The following is a 17,859-nucleotide window of genomic DNA, read 5'->3' on the forward strand; positions in this document are numbered from 1 at the left end:
GGGGGCTGTGTGTGGCTATCTACAAGGGGGCTGTGTGACTATCTACAAGGGGGGGCTGTGTGTGGCTATCTACAAGGGGGGTTGTGTGTGTCTATCTACAAGGGTGGCTTTGTGTTGTGTTATCTGTAGGGGGCAAGGTTACTGATGGGCACGTTTATTGTGTCGAGCACTGAGGGATCATTACTACCATCTGGAACACTGTGGGTTACGAGTTTGTCTAGAGGATGAGGTATACGTGAGGAGGATGCTGGAAAAGCGAGAAACCAACATGTCTGTGTGTCAAATTCTGCAGAGACGAGTCGTGGCTGGAATAAGTCGTCACAATGGTCTGGGCCGGATGGAGAAAAAAAAGGAAAGTGAACGACTCTAATCAGAGAAAACATTACCTAAGGGTGGATTTACACGAACGTGATATACGTCCGTGCAACGCGCGTGCTTTTCACGCGTGTCGCACGGACCTATATAAATCTATGGGGCAGTGCAGACTGTCAGTGATTTTTGCGCAGCGTGAGTCCGCTGCATAAAACTCACGACAGGTCCTATATTTCTGCGTTTTTCGCGCATCACGCACCCATTGAAGTCAATGGGTGCGTGAAAATCACGCATGCCACACGGAAGCACTTACGTGGGACGCGCGTGATTCGCGCAACAGCAGTCAAAAGTATGTTTGCTTTTCTATTTACAAACATCCAAACAGAGTGTCATAATGATGGCGGCTGCGCGAAAATCACGCAGCCGCACATCCTATGTGATGACACACAGAGCTGTTAAGTGCCTTTTGCGCACACAAAACGCTGCGTTTTTTGCGTGCGCAAAACGCACACGTTCGTGTAAATCCGCCGTAAGTTAGCGGGGGAAAGCTACAAGTGCAGCTGTGATTGGTGAGTCACTCCTAGCACCCTGCACAGTGCACAGGCAATGATTTTGTAATGTGTCCGTAAAAATTTTGGTTTGTCCGTGAATTTTAGCTCAGTTGTTCAGAAATTTCTGAAGTGGAGGTTGGCAACCCTGCTTCATGGCAACAGCATTACCTAATGGTACTGGCCGCTTTCAGGAGGATCAGGTGCCCTGCCACACTGCAAAAATTGTTCAGGAATGGTTTGAGGAGCATGACAACAATTCAAGATGTTGACTTGGACTCCAAATTCCACAGATCTCAATCCAATCTAGCCTCTGTGGGATGTACTGGAAAAGCAAGTCCGATAAATGGAGGCGACTTACAGGACATAAAGGGTCTGCTGCTATCGACTTGGGGCCAGATACCACAGGACACCTGCATAGGTCTTTTGGAGTTTTATGAGGGTTTTTTTTCAGTACATATACGTTGGTATTTAATTGATATGATTTTATTGATGGTGGAATTCATATAGAAAACCAATTTGCCATTTTATCTTAAAGGGGTATTCTCATCACAGACATTTATTGCATATCCACAAAATATGCCATGAATGCCTGATAGGCCGCTGCACCTAGGCGGAGAATAAGTGGAGAGGTAGCCGCACAGCATTCTCCATTCCCTTCTGTGGGAGCTGTGCAAGCATATATCCTGCGTATATGCTATAAATGTCTGTCATGAGAATATCCCTTTAACCCCTTAAGGACGTGGCCTGTTTTGGAATTCAGGATGCAGTGCTATTTTCAAATCTCACGTGTCACTTTATGTGGTAGTAACTTTTAAATGCTTTTACTAGTCCAAGTGATTCTGTGATTATTTTGTGACACGTACAATTTTAGTTCATATATTTTCTCTTTATTTATAAAAATAAATTAGAAATACCAAGAAAATGTAGAAAAATTTGCATTTTCCTACATTTAATATCATTTGCTTCTAAAATGGATACTGATACCACACTAAGTTTTAATAAATAAGGTTTATCATATTTCTATTTTTTTTTTTTCTTCATTTCATTGGACGTTTTAAGGCTTATAAGTTTAATAGCAGTTTTTAAAATTTTCAATAAAATGTGCAAAATCTATTTTTAGGCACCAAGTGCTGATTGGGCACACGGCAGGGTTAAGATGGGTAGGAGCGCCATTTGGCTTTTGGACCGGAGATTTTGCTTGAATGTTTTTTTGAAATAATGTCACATTTGTAAAGCCCCTAATGTACCAGTACAATGGAAACCCCAAAAAAATGATCCCCTTTAGGAAATTACACCCTCAAGGAATTCACCTAGGGGTGTAGTAAGCATTTAGACCCATTCGTGTTTTAGTGACTTTATTAGAATGTAGCCATAAAAATTGAAACTTAATTGTTTTTCCAATAAGATGTTGTTTTAGCTAAAAATTTCCATTTTCACAAGGACTATAGGAGAAAAAGCACTCCAAAATTTCTTACGTAATTTTTCCTGAGCGCGCCAATACCACATATGCAGTAAATATCTGCACTTCAGTATTGCCTAATCTTTTGCTTATCCACTAGTACCATATGCAGCTCAAGGCCCTAAAATGTCATCATCACCGATGGGGTTTTGGGCGAAAAACTGCTGGGCCTATAAATTAGTCTGGGCCTTTATTTTGCATCATTGCTTTCCGAGAGTCATAACTTTTTATTTTTCCATTGACGGAGCTGTGTGAGGACTTGTTTTTTGCGGGACAAGCTTTTTTGGTACCATTTTGGGGATAATGCAATTTTTTAAACACTTTTTATTCTGTTTTTTGGGAGGCAAGACCAAAAAACAGCAATTCTGACATTGTTTTAAAAAAATTTTATGACTTTCACCGTGCGGTATAAACAACATGTTAACTTTATTCTGTAGGTCAATATGATTACTTCGATACCAAATTTATATAGTTTTTTTTTGTGTTTTACTACTTTTACATAACAAAAACACTTTAAAAAAAAAATAATAATCATGTTTTGGTGTCACTATATTCTGAGAGCCATAGCTTTTTTTATTTTTCTGTTGAATAAGCTGTGCGAAGGCTTGTTTTTCTGTTTTTATTGGTACAATTTTTGGGTACATGCGACTTTTTGATCACTTTTTATTCCATTTTCTTAAAGGCAAGTGTTAAGGATCTGCCAGGCACAGCTTCTGTATCCACGCCCATAGGTAATCAGTCTGCACCTGCTTCTATGTCTGTGAGACTGACTCCATCTTCCACCACTCAGGATGGCAGGCTTAGGAGTGGGAGAGCCTATCACAGCCTGGCCAGACGGAGCTAGCTCCCGCCCTCTGTCTATTTATACCTGCCTTTCCTGTTCCTCCTTGCTTGTGATTCTTCTCGTTTTGTTTCCTGGCCCTGCTGCAGCTTCTTGAACCATTTGACCCTGCTTCATATTGACCCTGGCTTACTGACTACTCTCCTGCTCTGCGTTTGGTACCTCGTACACTCCTGGTTTGACTCGGCTCGTTCACCACTCTTGTTGCTCACGGTGTTGCCGTGGGCAACTGCTCCTTTTCCCTTGCTTCTGTGTACCCTTGTCTGTTTGTCTGTCGTGCACTTATTGAGCGTAGGGACCGTCGCCCAGTTGTACCCCTTCGCCTAGGGCGGGTCGTTGCAAGTAGGCAGGGCCTGAGTGGCGGGTAGATTAGGGCTCACTTGTCTGTTTCCTTACCCCCATCATTACAGCAAGGTGACCAAAAATTAGCAATTCTGCCATTGTTTTTTTATTAAAAATAACGTGATTTTTTTTTAGTTCCGGTTGTTACAAACACAGTGATACCAAGTATGTATAGTTTTGGTTGTTTTTTTTTTCGGGTTTTTTCGATAATAAAGAACTTGATAAGGAAAAAAGGTAATTTTTGTTTTTATTACTTTAAACTTTTATTTATTTATGTCGTTTTATAAAACTTTTTTAATTATCTTTTTTTCATCCCAGTAGAGGATTTGAAGTCCTGATCTTCTGATTGCTGTTATTATACATTGCACTACTTATCTAGTGCAATGTAGTATAACTCTCATTTTCAGGCAGAATATTAGGCCCTGCCTCAGGCCATTGTTAGGCCTTAGGTTGCCAAAGCAACCAATTGGCACCCTGCGATCGCTGGCAGGGGCAATGGGGTCAGGGGCGTAGCTAAAGGCTCATGGGCCCGGGTGCAAGAATTCAGCTTGGGCCCCCCTACCCCTACCCCTCCCCAAAACCACCATCACCAGACCCCTGCACGCGCCTATGCCCAGCAGCCTTGCCCAACAGCCCCCATAGTATAATGCCCCCACACAGTATAATGCTCCCATAGCTGCCCCCACACAGTATAATGCCCCATAACTACCCCATACAGTATAATGCTGCCCCCCATAACTGCCCCATACCATATAATGCTCCCCATATCAGCCCCCACAGTATAATGCCCCACATAGCTGCCCTCATACAGTATAGTGCCCCCCATATCAGCCCCCATACAGTATAATTCCCCCCATATCAGCTCCCCATACAGTACAATGTCCCCCATATCAGCTCCCCATACAGTATAATGCCCCCATATCAGCTCCCCATACAGTATAATGCCCCCCATATCAGCTCCCCATACAATATAATGCCCCCCATATAAGCTCACCATACAGTATAATGCCCCTCCATATCAGCTCCCTATACAGTATAATCCTCCCATATCAGCCCCTCATATAGTATAATGCCCCCCATATCAGCTCTCCATAGAGTATAATGCCCCTTCATATCAGCTCCCCATACAGTATAAAGCCCCTTCTTATCAGCCCCCATACAGTATAATGTACCCATATTAGCTCCTCATACAGTATAATGTCCCTCCATATCAGCTCCCCATACAGTATAATGCACCCCCATATCAGCCCCCGTACAATGCCCCAATATGTGCATAATAGAAAAATAACATAACTACTTACCTATCCCCGTTCCCTTGCCGGGTGGAGGATCCTTTGCCTCCTCCGGTGTGTGCTATGAGTGACTCTGTGCAGACAGGTGCGATGATGTCGCTACATCGCGCCTGCCTGCGTCAAGCCGCTCAGGGCACAGTGAATGCTGGAGCAAGGAGACGTAAGCTCCTTGCTCCAGCATTGAATGGAACCGGGACCTCGGTGAGTGACTTGCGACCCCCCCCGGAGGTCTTCACACGACCCCCCAGGGGGACGCGACCCACGGTTTGTAATGTATTGTGTTGTATTGTGCAGTTTGCGGTGGAGAGAGGAGGGGGGGGCTGTAATTTAACGGGCCCCCCCTCTCCACCGCAAAAACAGACAGCACAATACAACACAATACATTACAAGACAACACAATACACTACAACACAATGCATTACAAGACAACACAATACAATACATTACAATACAGACTCTGCAGCTCACCTGGAGTCCTCCGCACCGGCTCTTCCACTGCATTGGCTGGAATACGTGTCACGTGACGTCACGGTCACATACTACACTAAGTGTACCATTTGACCGTAACCAGGAAGTGCCGGCTTCACAACACAGAAAATTTATTTACTCAGCATGCTGTATGGCAACGGGGGCCCCGTGGGCCCCCCAGGCTTAGGGACCCGGTCGCATATACGACCGCTGCGACCCCTATAGCTAGGCCACTGGATGGTATATGGAGGGTGCCTCCTTCCCTCTGTAAACCAATTAGATGCCACAGTCGCTATTAACCGCTGCATCTAAGGGGTTAAACGGCTGGGATCGGACCAGCTCCAATCCTAGTTAGTGCCATGGGAGCCCAGCTGTATATTACAGCTGGTTCCCACTGTGAATTGAGCAGACTCAAGTCCTAAGTGCCGTAACTGTACGGAAAATCGCGGGAGCCGCTTCCCTCCCAGGGTGCACCTATATGTCTTGGGGCATGAAAGGGTTAATGCCTTTCACCATAAATTACATGAACTTCTTATTATACGGTTTTGCTACGGTTATAGGAATACCAAATTTGTGTTTAAGTATTTAACAACTATTATTTAATAGAAATGTTTTATCGAACAAAAGTCAGGTTTTTAGCAACATTGTGTGATTTTTACTTTTAAACATCCTTTTTTTAAAAATGAAATGCAATGTTATATTTTTTGCTTGAGATTAGATGATTGTATATGCATATAAAATGCTCAGATATCTGTTGGGGCATATCTAAAGTATTATTACTGGACAGCCCTGGGGCCTTTGTTAGCAATGGAATGACTCGTCTGCCGTGGAAGTGTTAGGCCGGGTTCCCACATAGCGTAAACGCTGTGGAATTTCCGCAATGGAATTCCGTGCGGGAATTTCGCAGCATTTGCAGTAGCAGCAAAATGGATGAGATTCAGAAAATCTCACACCCACGCTGCGGAAAAAAACACAGCGTAAACGCTAATGGAAACAATGTATACAAAGTACAAAGAATACAAAACAGTAGCTCAATTAGAAACCCCTGTAGAAAATGTAATAATGGCAAGTGGCATGTACAAAAAGTTTAGCATATTCGTTTTAGAGGTAAGCCTGTGTAAATAAAACACTAGGGTATCTTGACAATAAATACTAATAAGTGAAACCCCTTATAATACAAATATATTAGATAATAATTTATACGGTAAATATATTTAATTTCCTTGGCGCATATATAAATATATACAGTATATACACAGAATTTATGCAGAAGTACAGTGTCACTGTAAAATGTGCGTGTGTATGTGTGTTTACATATATACATATATATATATATATATATATATATATATATATATACATATATATATATATATATATATATATATATATATATATATATATATATATATATATATATTCAAAATAAGAATGTATGCAGAAGTATTAAGCACAATGTCACTGTAAAATATTGATCTATAGACCCAGTGATAATCACACTGTAATATATCAGTTTACATGGCCTTCTTCTGTAAACAGACAATCATTTGTATTAAATGTAAAAAAATATATATAGTGATTTCAGTAACCTGCATGCAGCCTACAAGAGAGCCCTTTAGTATATGTACCAAAGACATTGTGGCATCTGTACTTCTGCTACTTACATCATCACATGGTCATTGACATTGAAAAAGCAATAGGTATGCACTCTAGTGGCATTCTCCAGATTTGGAGAAGACAACTCAGGACAACAGGTGCCTGTGGAATGTGTACATTCATGAGAACAATGGCAGCACCCCCTCCCTTCCTACATCCACTGCTAATCCCTCCATGCTACAGAGAGCAGGGCACATTGTCACTGAGAGAAGTGTCTCTATTATCTTGTCCAGGCTGACTGTCTGCAGCTTATCAGCCGTGTAATCACTGTGCATCTAATGGAGGGACATGCAGAGAACCCTGCAGAGCATCTCACCTTAGACACATCTCTGAATGCTGCCTTCACATCAAGCCTAACGTTCTGCAATAACCGCAATACAGCACTACTTTGTATGTAGTTGGTATTTGGGAAACATAAAATCATCAAAATTAACTAATAATAATATGCGTAGTCATCATAAATTATATTTGTGAAGATTTCTATGGTATGTTGAATATTATATAGACATGATATTCATCATTCAAAACAATGAGGTTTATTTTAGTACTTATATATTGAGGTAATTTTACATTATCTATCTATCTATCTATCTATCTATCTATCTATCTATCTATCTATCTATCTATCTATCTATCTATCTATCTATCTATCTATCTATCTATCTATCTGTCTATCTATCTATCTATCTATCTATCTATCTATCTATCTATCTATCTATCTCTTATCTATATGTATGCCTATTGTATTATCTATCTATCTATCTATCTATCTATCTATCTATCTATCTATCTATCTATCTATCTATCTATCTATCTATCTATCTATCTATCTCTTATCTATATGTATGCCTATTGTACTATCTATCTATCTATCTATCTATCTATCTATCTATCTATCTATCTATCTATCTATCTATCTATCTATCTATCTATCTCATAAATACTATCTATCCTATACTATTTATCTTTCTATCTCTATCTAATCTTCTAAAGTATTGATATCTAATCATCTTTTGTCTGCTTTTTATAATTTTGGTTACTCGGTATGTAATAAATAATTTGTTTCTTGTGTGTTTTCATCCTGGAATGGCTCGTTTATCGGGAGATATATATATGTAATTCTTTCTATTATTTGTACTTATATATATTTATATATCTCTTTCTATTATTGCATAGTAATATTATAGATTTAATCAGATTGTAGTTATGTTTGTATACAAAGATGAATGTATTTAAAAATGAATCAAAATCGAATCTAAATGACAGAAAATGAAATCAAAAGAAAAATAATCACCACGAGTATACATTGATTTGTAGTGATTTAAAGTAGATCTAAATAAGTAATGTATGTTTTATCATTGGGTTTGTGGATATAAATTACGGACATAACGTATGGAAAACGAATACATTGCAAGAGCAAGTTAAAGGTGCGGCTAAGATATATAGCAAAATAGAATATGTATACACACATTTTAGCATTTTGAAAGAGTGGAGGCTGTGTTTACTTTGTTAAATAGCTTTTTTTTTCTTCTTGTATTCACGTATGTGCAAGGAATGAGAGGTCCGTAGGTGAAACATTGATAGTGAGCTCTATAATGTAGATGGACATATGGTAAAATGACCTTAAAAACCCTATATTATTTCTAATTTGTATGCACAAATTTATTTATGTATTTATGTATGTATCTAATTCTCATCTATTGTTTTATCTATCTGCTATATATACAGGTATGCTGTATTTATTGTCTACACCTATTGCACGCTATCTAGATGAATAAATAAATGCTAAAAATATAGAGTTAATACTGTATCTGAAAATTATTTAGGCTTATTTTTTAACTTGTATATCGAGGTAATTTTATCTATCTATCTATCTATCTATCTATCTATCTATCTATCTATCTATCTATCTATCTATCTATCTATCTATCTATCTATCTATCTATCTATCTATCTATCTATCTATCTATCTATCTGTTAGGTATGTATGTTGCCTTTATTGTCTACATCTATTTATTTCTATTACGTATCTACACGTATCTATTTGTCAATCGAGTCATCTATTTGCTTTTATATATGTGTATCTATATCTGTGTCTCATGTTTGAGCTGCCTATTGTATTTAGTATTTCTCTATGCCTCTGTATAACATGCATCTACCTCTATTCTATCTATTTCTGCACACGATGTGACAGTTGCAGTATTTGTCCATATGTTTTCTATGAGTGTTCAGCATGTGTTCCGGCATTGTCCTCTGTGACCTTGGCACACGTTCTAGAATGAGATTTGAAGATTCCAATTCACCGGCTACCATCTTACAAAACTGCTACCCCCACCTCCAAAATACACACATCCCCATCACCATCACCTTCACCACCATCATCATCATCAATCATCATCATCATCATCATCATCATCATCATCATCATCATCATCATCAGTTTATGTTGTATTCCTTTACTTTGTTTAGTTTTCTAATTTGTGCCCGTTTTACACCAGCTATTCGTCCAGTAAGATCTTTCTTTACTGTGTCCGCATCATTGTGGCATTATACTGTGGATTTAATATTTTGTGTCATTATTCCCTCCCATTTATCTCGATCAGTGTGAACGTCCATTTGGCCTCTTTTAATCCACAATCCATTAGTTTAGAGCCCATATTTCCTCCCCTCTCTCCTCCTGTTGATTTAATTTCCACATTCCTCTTTTCATGTATCCTGCCCTAGTAAATGTCACTTCAATAATGACTTTCCCTTCTTCCCCAGAGAAAACACACTGGTGCCCACATCTCCATTAAAATAAAAGAAAACCCTTTAAAAGTTGACACACTGCCTGAGGCAAGCAAGAAAATGTGCTGTTCTCTAATCCTTGTTTTTCTTCTTAACTCTGCTCCTCATCTCTGCCTGGCATCATTCATGCTCTCGGTGTCCTGTCCCAGTCATTTGCTAAATTAACCTTAAATGCTGCAGCCACAAAGAGAACAGGTTGGGGGGGCAAATGCAGTCTGTCCTGCTCTGAATGGCCCAGTGGCCTCATGCTGAGAGGGCAGAAAGAAACTAATGCAGACATGCAAGAGAATTATACATGCATTAAATATACACAGGGAGTGCAGAGGAACAGAGGGGAAGAGGGAGAGTGATGGAGGAAGGGGGGCACAGAAACTACAGAGAGATAATCGCGGAGATATGTATATAAAAGGCTAGAAGAATACAGTGTCATAGATTGATAGCTAGAGAGAAAGGTACGTGCATGCATATATTAACAGACTCATACATGTACATACATAAATACATACAGAGATATACATACAACATGCACATATTAAGACTCATACATTTACATACATACATAGATATACATACACAGATATACATACAACATGAATATATTAACACTCATACATGTACATACATACATACATACATATACAGATATACATACAACATGCATACATTAACAGACTCACACATGTTCATACATACATATACAGATATACATACAACATGCATATATTAACGGACTAATACATAGACATACATACATACAACATGCATATATTAACAGACTCATACATGTATGTACATACATACATACATACATACACAGATATACATAGAACATTAATATATTAACACTCATACATGTACATACATACATACACGGACAGACATGCATATATATATATATATATATATATATATATATATATATATATATATATATATACACACACACACACACACAGATATACATACAACATGTATATATTGGCAGACGTATTCATATACCCCTGCATAGATGGATGCATATGGACATATACTAATATAATTGTTATACATACTGTACACATATCTAACTACATATACACATAAATACATACAGTACATATACATGGTCACTTAAAGGTATATATATGCACAAATGTGATAACACAGTTATACATATACTTGTACATAGATACAAACATTAACATATACACAAATATACATGTAAAGATACACATAAGCATTCATATATCATTTGTATACATACACACTCCTAAGACGTGTACACATATAGGTAAACATATTCACATATATACTTTTCCACAGTCATTCATATATTGATGTAGCAAACATATAAGAAACAACACATTTAGAATATGACACATGAAGAGAATACTAGAACACGTAGACAATAGGTCATTATTATAAAAGCCCATCTGAACAGGCGAGCCCCATGCAGTATGTGTAAGTGAATGTGGCCAGCCATAAAACACAACCAGGGTCCTCTCCTATGGGAGGCATAAAGCGGTAGAGGCTCATTGAATTCATCAGGAGCTGTCCACGGTGCTGCAATAAATTCTCGCTGATTAATTCTCAGCCACTTGAAGGAATACATTGTTGCAGCCTCAACGTGTTGCTTTTGTTGGAAGTAAAATCTCCTCAGAGGATAGATAAGAATCAGATCCTGCAGCTGCCTGCCCCATCCTACCAGTATAATCCCTCCACAGATTGCTGCCCAGATCACTATCACACATTCAGCCTGATCGCTTATAATAGCAAAGCGCTCAGTATTCACTGCTCTGTGGGCAGCACTTGGGAGAGTCTCCAGTCTCTATAATTAATGTACATTATGTGTGTGTTGCCTATATATATCTATCTATCTATCTATCTATCTATCTATCTATCTATCTATCTATCTATCTATCTATCTATCTATCTATCTATCTATCTATCTATCTATCTATCTATCTATCTATCTATCTATCTGTTATGGTATGTATGTGGTCTCTATTGCCTACATCTATAGCTTCTATTACGTATCGACAAGTATCTATGTATCTATCATGTCATCTATATATATATATATATATATATATATATATATATATATATATATATATATATATATAGTGCTAACCAATAACTAGGCACATGCCATATTACTTCTATCTGTATTGATATACAGCCACAATCTACATTCTTCGCATAAACCCATTCCCAATGCTCTTTTCCTAGAGAGCAGAGACTTACCTCCTGTCTGTGCCTCCAGAGTGCTGTCAGGGCTCCAGTATAACAGGTATCCAAAGTTTAGACTTGACAAAGCAGAAGAATTAACAATAATAGGCTAGGTTTGGGGTTACATTGGCAGCAGTTCTTAGGGTATGAAGGAAATAACTAGGGTTTTGTGGGTTTTCTCAGCTTCCCATCAGTAAACTGTGCACTATGGTTAGTCCACTCCCATACCCCACCCCAACTACTGTAGATTGTGAGTGGGCTAAAGCTGCAGGAACCCCCCTCAACAAATAAAATGAAACATTAATGACACAAGAGTGTCCCTCCACCCCATACATGTGCCTGGACCCCTCCCTCTGCAGTTCTGTTATGCACCTCTCTTCCCTTATTCCAGGTTCACATCCCTGTGTGGGTAATTGAATGTAAATATCTCCAAGTCAACAGATTGGTGATTCATGCTAGACACACACTTATATTTATTTCATACGTCTGGAGCAGTCCGGTGCCTAATGGGTTAACTCCACATTTTTATTTATTTCTTTTATCCTCTTTATTCATCATTCCTTCCAGGAAGCGATATAAATAATTGATTTTGTAACCAGATTTTAATTTCTCGACAGCTTAGAATACTCCAGAGACAAAAAAAAAAAAAAAATAGTCAGCACTGTAATAAGGGTGTGGGTATGAATATACATAGGCAGCTCCCACTAGCCCTCTGCGCCTGCCTGCCATCTTTCTGTGCCTTCTTTCCATCTGGCTAGAACAAATGTATACAGAACAGCTATTTACAAAAAACAACAACTATATATATATATATATATATATATATATATATATATATATATATATATATATATTAATATGATTCTACAGTCATGTAAACACCTGCGCAGTAAACATTGTGTTATCAGGTTGGTGCACTCACCTGTTTGGTCAATTTTGGTGTTTCCTATACTGATATTTTGTCACAGCACATTGATATGAAATCTAAAATATTATTGAAAAATACAATGGACAGGGCTGGTCTATGTGGTCGTTATTAAGGGAGATCATTTTGGCTTATATATTATTTTATGGAATATTAGATCAGGTGAGTGTACTATAATTATCATCATCATCATCATCATCATCATCATCATCATCAAGGTGTCGGAAAACTGTACTAATCCATAAACAAGCAACATGTAAGATTTTTGTTAAACAGGCTTTTGTTCCAGTGTGTATTCCATACAATCTACATTGTGTGGGATAAATCATACAGCCTATTCTCAACATGTTGTGTTATACAGGCTGTGCTGTTTAAATTGGGGTATATAGACTGTGTATACTAACCTGTATAACCCAACCTGTAGAGCACAGACTATACTATACAGGTTGTGCTATAAATCTCTGCTGCAGAGATTATGCAATTGTATTTATGCTATACCGTTTAAGTCATAAGAGCTCTGCTATATATGTTGTGCTACAGAGCTAGCGTTAAAAAGGCTAAACTGTGCAGGGTATTCTATGATGGCTGTGCTCTACAGACTCTGCTAGGCATCACACAAGGTACAGGAATATAAAGAAGGAAAAGTGATATCCTAATTTTAGGTTTCAAGAAAAAGTAGGATCCTTTATGTTGTTGAAATCTAAGAGGCTATCAACGTCTTGCCTAAATATTGCATTTCATGTGTGGTGAGTAGAGCCTTTACCAGCTCACTACATCTGGAGACCCACAGGTTGGAGACCACTGCTCCATATCATAGGGTGAATATTGGTTCTGCAGTTAAAGGAACACTCCAGATAAAATTATACAATTATACTGTTATACCTAGTGCAGTGCCTGAAGATTCTCTTCATGCACCACTCCCTTAGACCCAGCACTAGGCATAACACAGTGTTTCAGTTTTGCCCAGTGTTCCTTTAGGGTACGAACACACACTGGGTGTTATAGCTTCGCAGCGTATCCGCCCTGAGCACCGCAGGGAATGCCGTCCGAAAAATCGCACCACGTTGTGCTGAGAAAGCAGTGCCGGAAAAATAAAATAAAACGTTCAGACTAAGCCCCACCCTCTTCTCTGCAGTCCGGCCTCCTAGGATGGCGTTGCAGGCCATGTGACCGCTGCAGCCTTTGATTGGCTGCAGCATTCATTTGGGATGAAAGTAGAAGAAGCAGGGAACTGTGGGTAAGTATAACTTTATTTTTATTTTTTATTGCATGCGATTTTTGCGGCAGAATCTCTGTGATTCCACTGCAAATGTCGCAACACACACCACTTTCTTGCCCCCCCCCTATTGGATTCAATGGCGAAAACCCGCAACAGAAGAGCTGCGATTCCGCAGCATTAATTGACATGCTGCGGTTGAGGAAACTGCACCGCAAATCAATTTTTGTGTTTTCAGCACCATTTTTCCACAGTGTGGGGACGAGATTTGTTGAAACATCACCCACACTGTTGCTACTGTAATACACTGCGGATTTTCCGCCATTAATCCATTGAGGAAAATCTGCAGTGTTTAGGCTTTGTGTGTTCGTACCCTAAGGGCATGGCCAGACGTGGCGGAATTGCTCTGGAATTCCGCTGCGGACAGTCCACAGCGGAAATCCGCAGCATACACGTTTCTCCATTGCCTTCCACAGCTTTTTAGTAGGGTTCGTTTACACATTGCGGACAATTCCGCTGTGGAGCATAGGCTGCGGTGCAGAATTTGGTGTCCGCAGCATACAATGGTTGTTGTGGACGTGTCGCAGACTTGTTGCGGACTCATTGCGGAATTTCTCCATTGACTTCAATGTAGAGTCAAAATTCCGCAATGAAGTCCGCAGATGTTATGTGTGCTGCGGAGCGTATTGGTTTTACTAACATGACATTTCTTCATTCTGGCTGGACCTATGTATTTCTAGGTCTACAGCCAGACTGAGGAAGTCAATGGGGCTCCCGTAATTACGGGTGACTACGTGTGTGCACCCGTAATTACGGGTGACTACGTGTGTGCACCCGTAATTACGGGAGCGTTGCTAGGCGACGTCAGTAAATAGTCACTGTCCAGGGTGCTGAAAGAGTTAAGCGATCGGCAGTAACTGTTTCAGCACCCTGGACAGTGACTTCCGATCACAATATACTTCAACCTGTAAAAAAAATAAGTTCATACTTACCGAGAACTCCCTGCTTCTTCCTCCAGTCTGGCCTCCCGGGATGACGTTTCAGTCCAAGTGACGGCTGCAGCCAATCACAGGCTGCAGCGGTCACATGGACTGCCGCGTCATCCAGGGAGGCCGGACTGGAGGAAGAAGCAGGGAGTTCTCGGTAAGTATGAACTTATTTTTTTTACAGGTTGAAGTATATTGTGATCGGAAGTCACTGTCCAGGGTGCTGAAACAGTTACTGCCGATCGCTTAACTCTTTCATCACCCTGGACAGTGACTTCCGATCACAATATACTTCAACCTGTAAAAAAAATAGAAGTTCATACTTACCGAGAACTCCCTGCTTCTTCCTCCAGTCCGGGATGACGTTTCAGTCCAAGTGATGGCTGCAGCCAATCACAGACTGCAGCGGTCACATGGACTGCCACGTAATCCAGGGAGGTCGGGCTGGATGGCGAAAGAGGGAGGCGTCACCAAGACAACGGCCGGGTAAGTATGAATTTCTTTTACTTTTACTAGGGAAAGGGCTGTCCCTTCTCTCTATCCTGCACTGATAGAGAGAAGGGAAGCCCTCTTCCCCTCAATATGCAACGGCTAGTCCACATCAATTTAATGCCCATTTTAGGCAAAGCCGCAACAGAATCTGCAACGCAGATTATGTGCGACATTGATGCGGACAGCTGCGGAGGAAAACCGCCACGTCTGGGCAATCCCTAAAGGAGCATAGATGCAAACTTTTGGCCAGGATCAAATGGCATTCCAATAAAAGATTGGAATTTTGCTCTGCATTGTTGTATATGGGACATTCTCTACTGATTGTTATGAAATATTATAAAATTTGGCAGTACTGACCAGCAAACAAAATCATTAGGCAGGTCCAAATTTTATAATATATTGCTACATCTGCAACATTTGTGGCCACCTTTAGGCCATGTTCAGACATGGCGGAATTTTTCTGCTGCAACTGTCGGTGCAGATTCGGGGCAATTACGCAACAAATCTGCACCAACATTTGCATATTTGACAGATAATTCAGACGTTCCAGATATCACAGCGGACTTGCCACAGATTTCAGTTTTTGCATTGCAAAGGCTGAAATCCGCAGTGAAATTCTGTTTCTTCTCCGCAACATAATGTGCATGCTGCGGAGGGAAAATTCTGCACCGCAGCCTGATTTCCGCACAGTTATTTTCTGCAACGTCTGAACTAAGTTTCCTAAAAAGCTATAGAAAGAAATGTAAAAACCGGCTGCTGCAGAATTCCACTGCGAACTGTCCGCACTGGAATTCAACAGCAATTCCGCAATGTATTTTGCTTGCCCATTTATTTCTGTCTGCTGCATGCTTAGCTGCTTTATCCTCTTCCTTTACTTTGTGCAGCTCACAGATTTTTAGTTTTTCAGTAAATGCATTCTCATTGATGTTAATTCAGGATGCTGCTTTTCTTTCTGCCATCTATTGGTTGTTTGTAGGGCAGTGTGTGTGTGTGTGTGTGTGTGTGTGTGTGTGTGTGTGTGTGTGTGTGTGGTGTGTGTGTGTGTTGTGTGTGTGTGTGTGTGTGTGTGTGTGTGTGTGTGTGTGTGTGTGTGTGTGTGTGTTTCTACGCTCTCATGCAGAAAATAAACAGATCTGCAAACTGTCTGCTCTTCTCTCAGCTCTGGGCATCTGAGACTGAACAATGTAACATGTAATTCCTATTTCTTCACACCTGAATAATCTAGTGTGGAATAGATGGGGAGAAGTAGCGCTAGTAAGATATACAAGGTGATGAGAGAATCAGGAAGACAGGTTGGGTGGGGAAGAGGGAACTGGATGGCGATAGAGATATTTAAAGGTGATAAAAGCATTGTTATATACGAGTGTGGAATGGAGGAGTGAAAACAGGAGGGTGATGATGTATAGAGAGGAAAGATAACTGGCACATTAGTGTGTACAGTTCTGTTCACACTGGCATCATGGCTTCCATTTTTATAGGTGCCATGATGTCACAGATCCTATTGGCTTATAATGACTCTATTAGGTTTGCTTTTGGATATAATATTGCTGCTTTATTCTGACTTTAAAAGAGTAACAGAAATGTAAGTGTGAAAAGAGACAAAATAAGACATAATTCGGTAAGTTTATGGTCACACGATACTCTCAAATTTTTTTATGCAGGTTTCCAGTTTATGTGCCACGGCTCCTAATAAAGGTTAGCCTAGTCTTTTCAACTGCCATGCAGATTTCCCATTCAAATCTATGGGAGGCGGTTTGTGAGCAGATTTCATGCGGATTTTGGCACGGTTTATAGCCTAAGCATATAAGGGTGTATTCACACTAATGTGTCCTTCTTGATAGTGTCCTCCACCTTTTACACTAAAAAGTCAAAGAATAGTTTTCCTGTTTTGATCAAAAAGTTACCAAAATGTCATCCACCATAAACAACGGTCAGAGAAACATTGAATGTACCGTTTCTCTTTCTTCCAGGATCTGTGACCACTAATATGAATGCATTACAGCTTGGGAATGATCTGGGTCCGTCATTCCTGTCAGGCCAGGCTGTTGTTTTTAAAGATGGGGTGAACTGATTCCACGCCTGAAAAGTATAAACTCTCAGGCCGGTTTTACACAGTGGAGGAGATTTATCAAAACTGGTGCAAAGGAATAGTGGAGTAGTTGCCCATGGCTACCAATCAGGTTGCCGCTTTCATTTTCTGAAGGGCCTCTGAAAAATGAGAGGTGGAAACTAATCCCCTTTTTATTGCGTTTTTTTTTTGGGGGGGGGGTGAAAAATGCTGCGGTCAGATGTTTGTTTAAAGTCTCTAGTGAAATATGAGA

General features: G+C 39.9%; 1 protein-coding gene across 3 annotated transcripts in view; it reads right to left on the reverse strand.

Annotated features, from left to right (window-relative positions):
• LOC142749560 (immunoglobulin superfamily containing leucine-rich repeat protein 2-like) overlaps positions 1-17,859 on the reverse strand; it is a 78,347-nt gene that overhangs the window by 39,995 nt on the left and 20,493 nt on the right. The window contains exon 1 of one of the 3 annotated variants that reach the window (XM_075857758.1): positions 11,935-12,273. The exons of 1 other annotated variant lie outside the window; for it this stretch is intronic. The gene's annotated coding sequence lies outside the window, so the exon portion shown is untranslated. Of the gene's footprint in view, positions 1-11,934; positions 12,274-17,859 lie in introns of those variants that run through there. One more of the 3 variants, XM_075857757.1, reaches the window with a different exon arrangement.

This window comes from Rhinoderma darwinii, chromosome 3 (assembly GCF_050947455.1).
Source record: "Rhinoderma darwinii isolate aRhiDar2 chromosome 3, aRhiDar2.hap1, whole genome shotgun sequence".
NCBI classification, from domain to species: domain Eukaryota; kingdom Metazoa; phylum Chordata; class Amphibia; order Anura; family Rhinodermatidae; genus Rhinoderma; species Rhinoderma darwinii.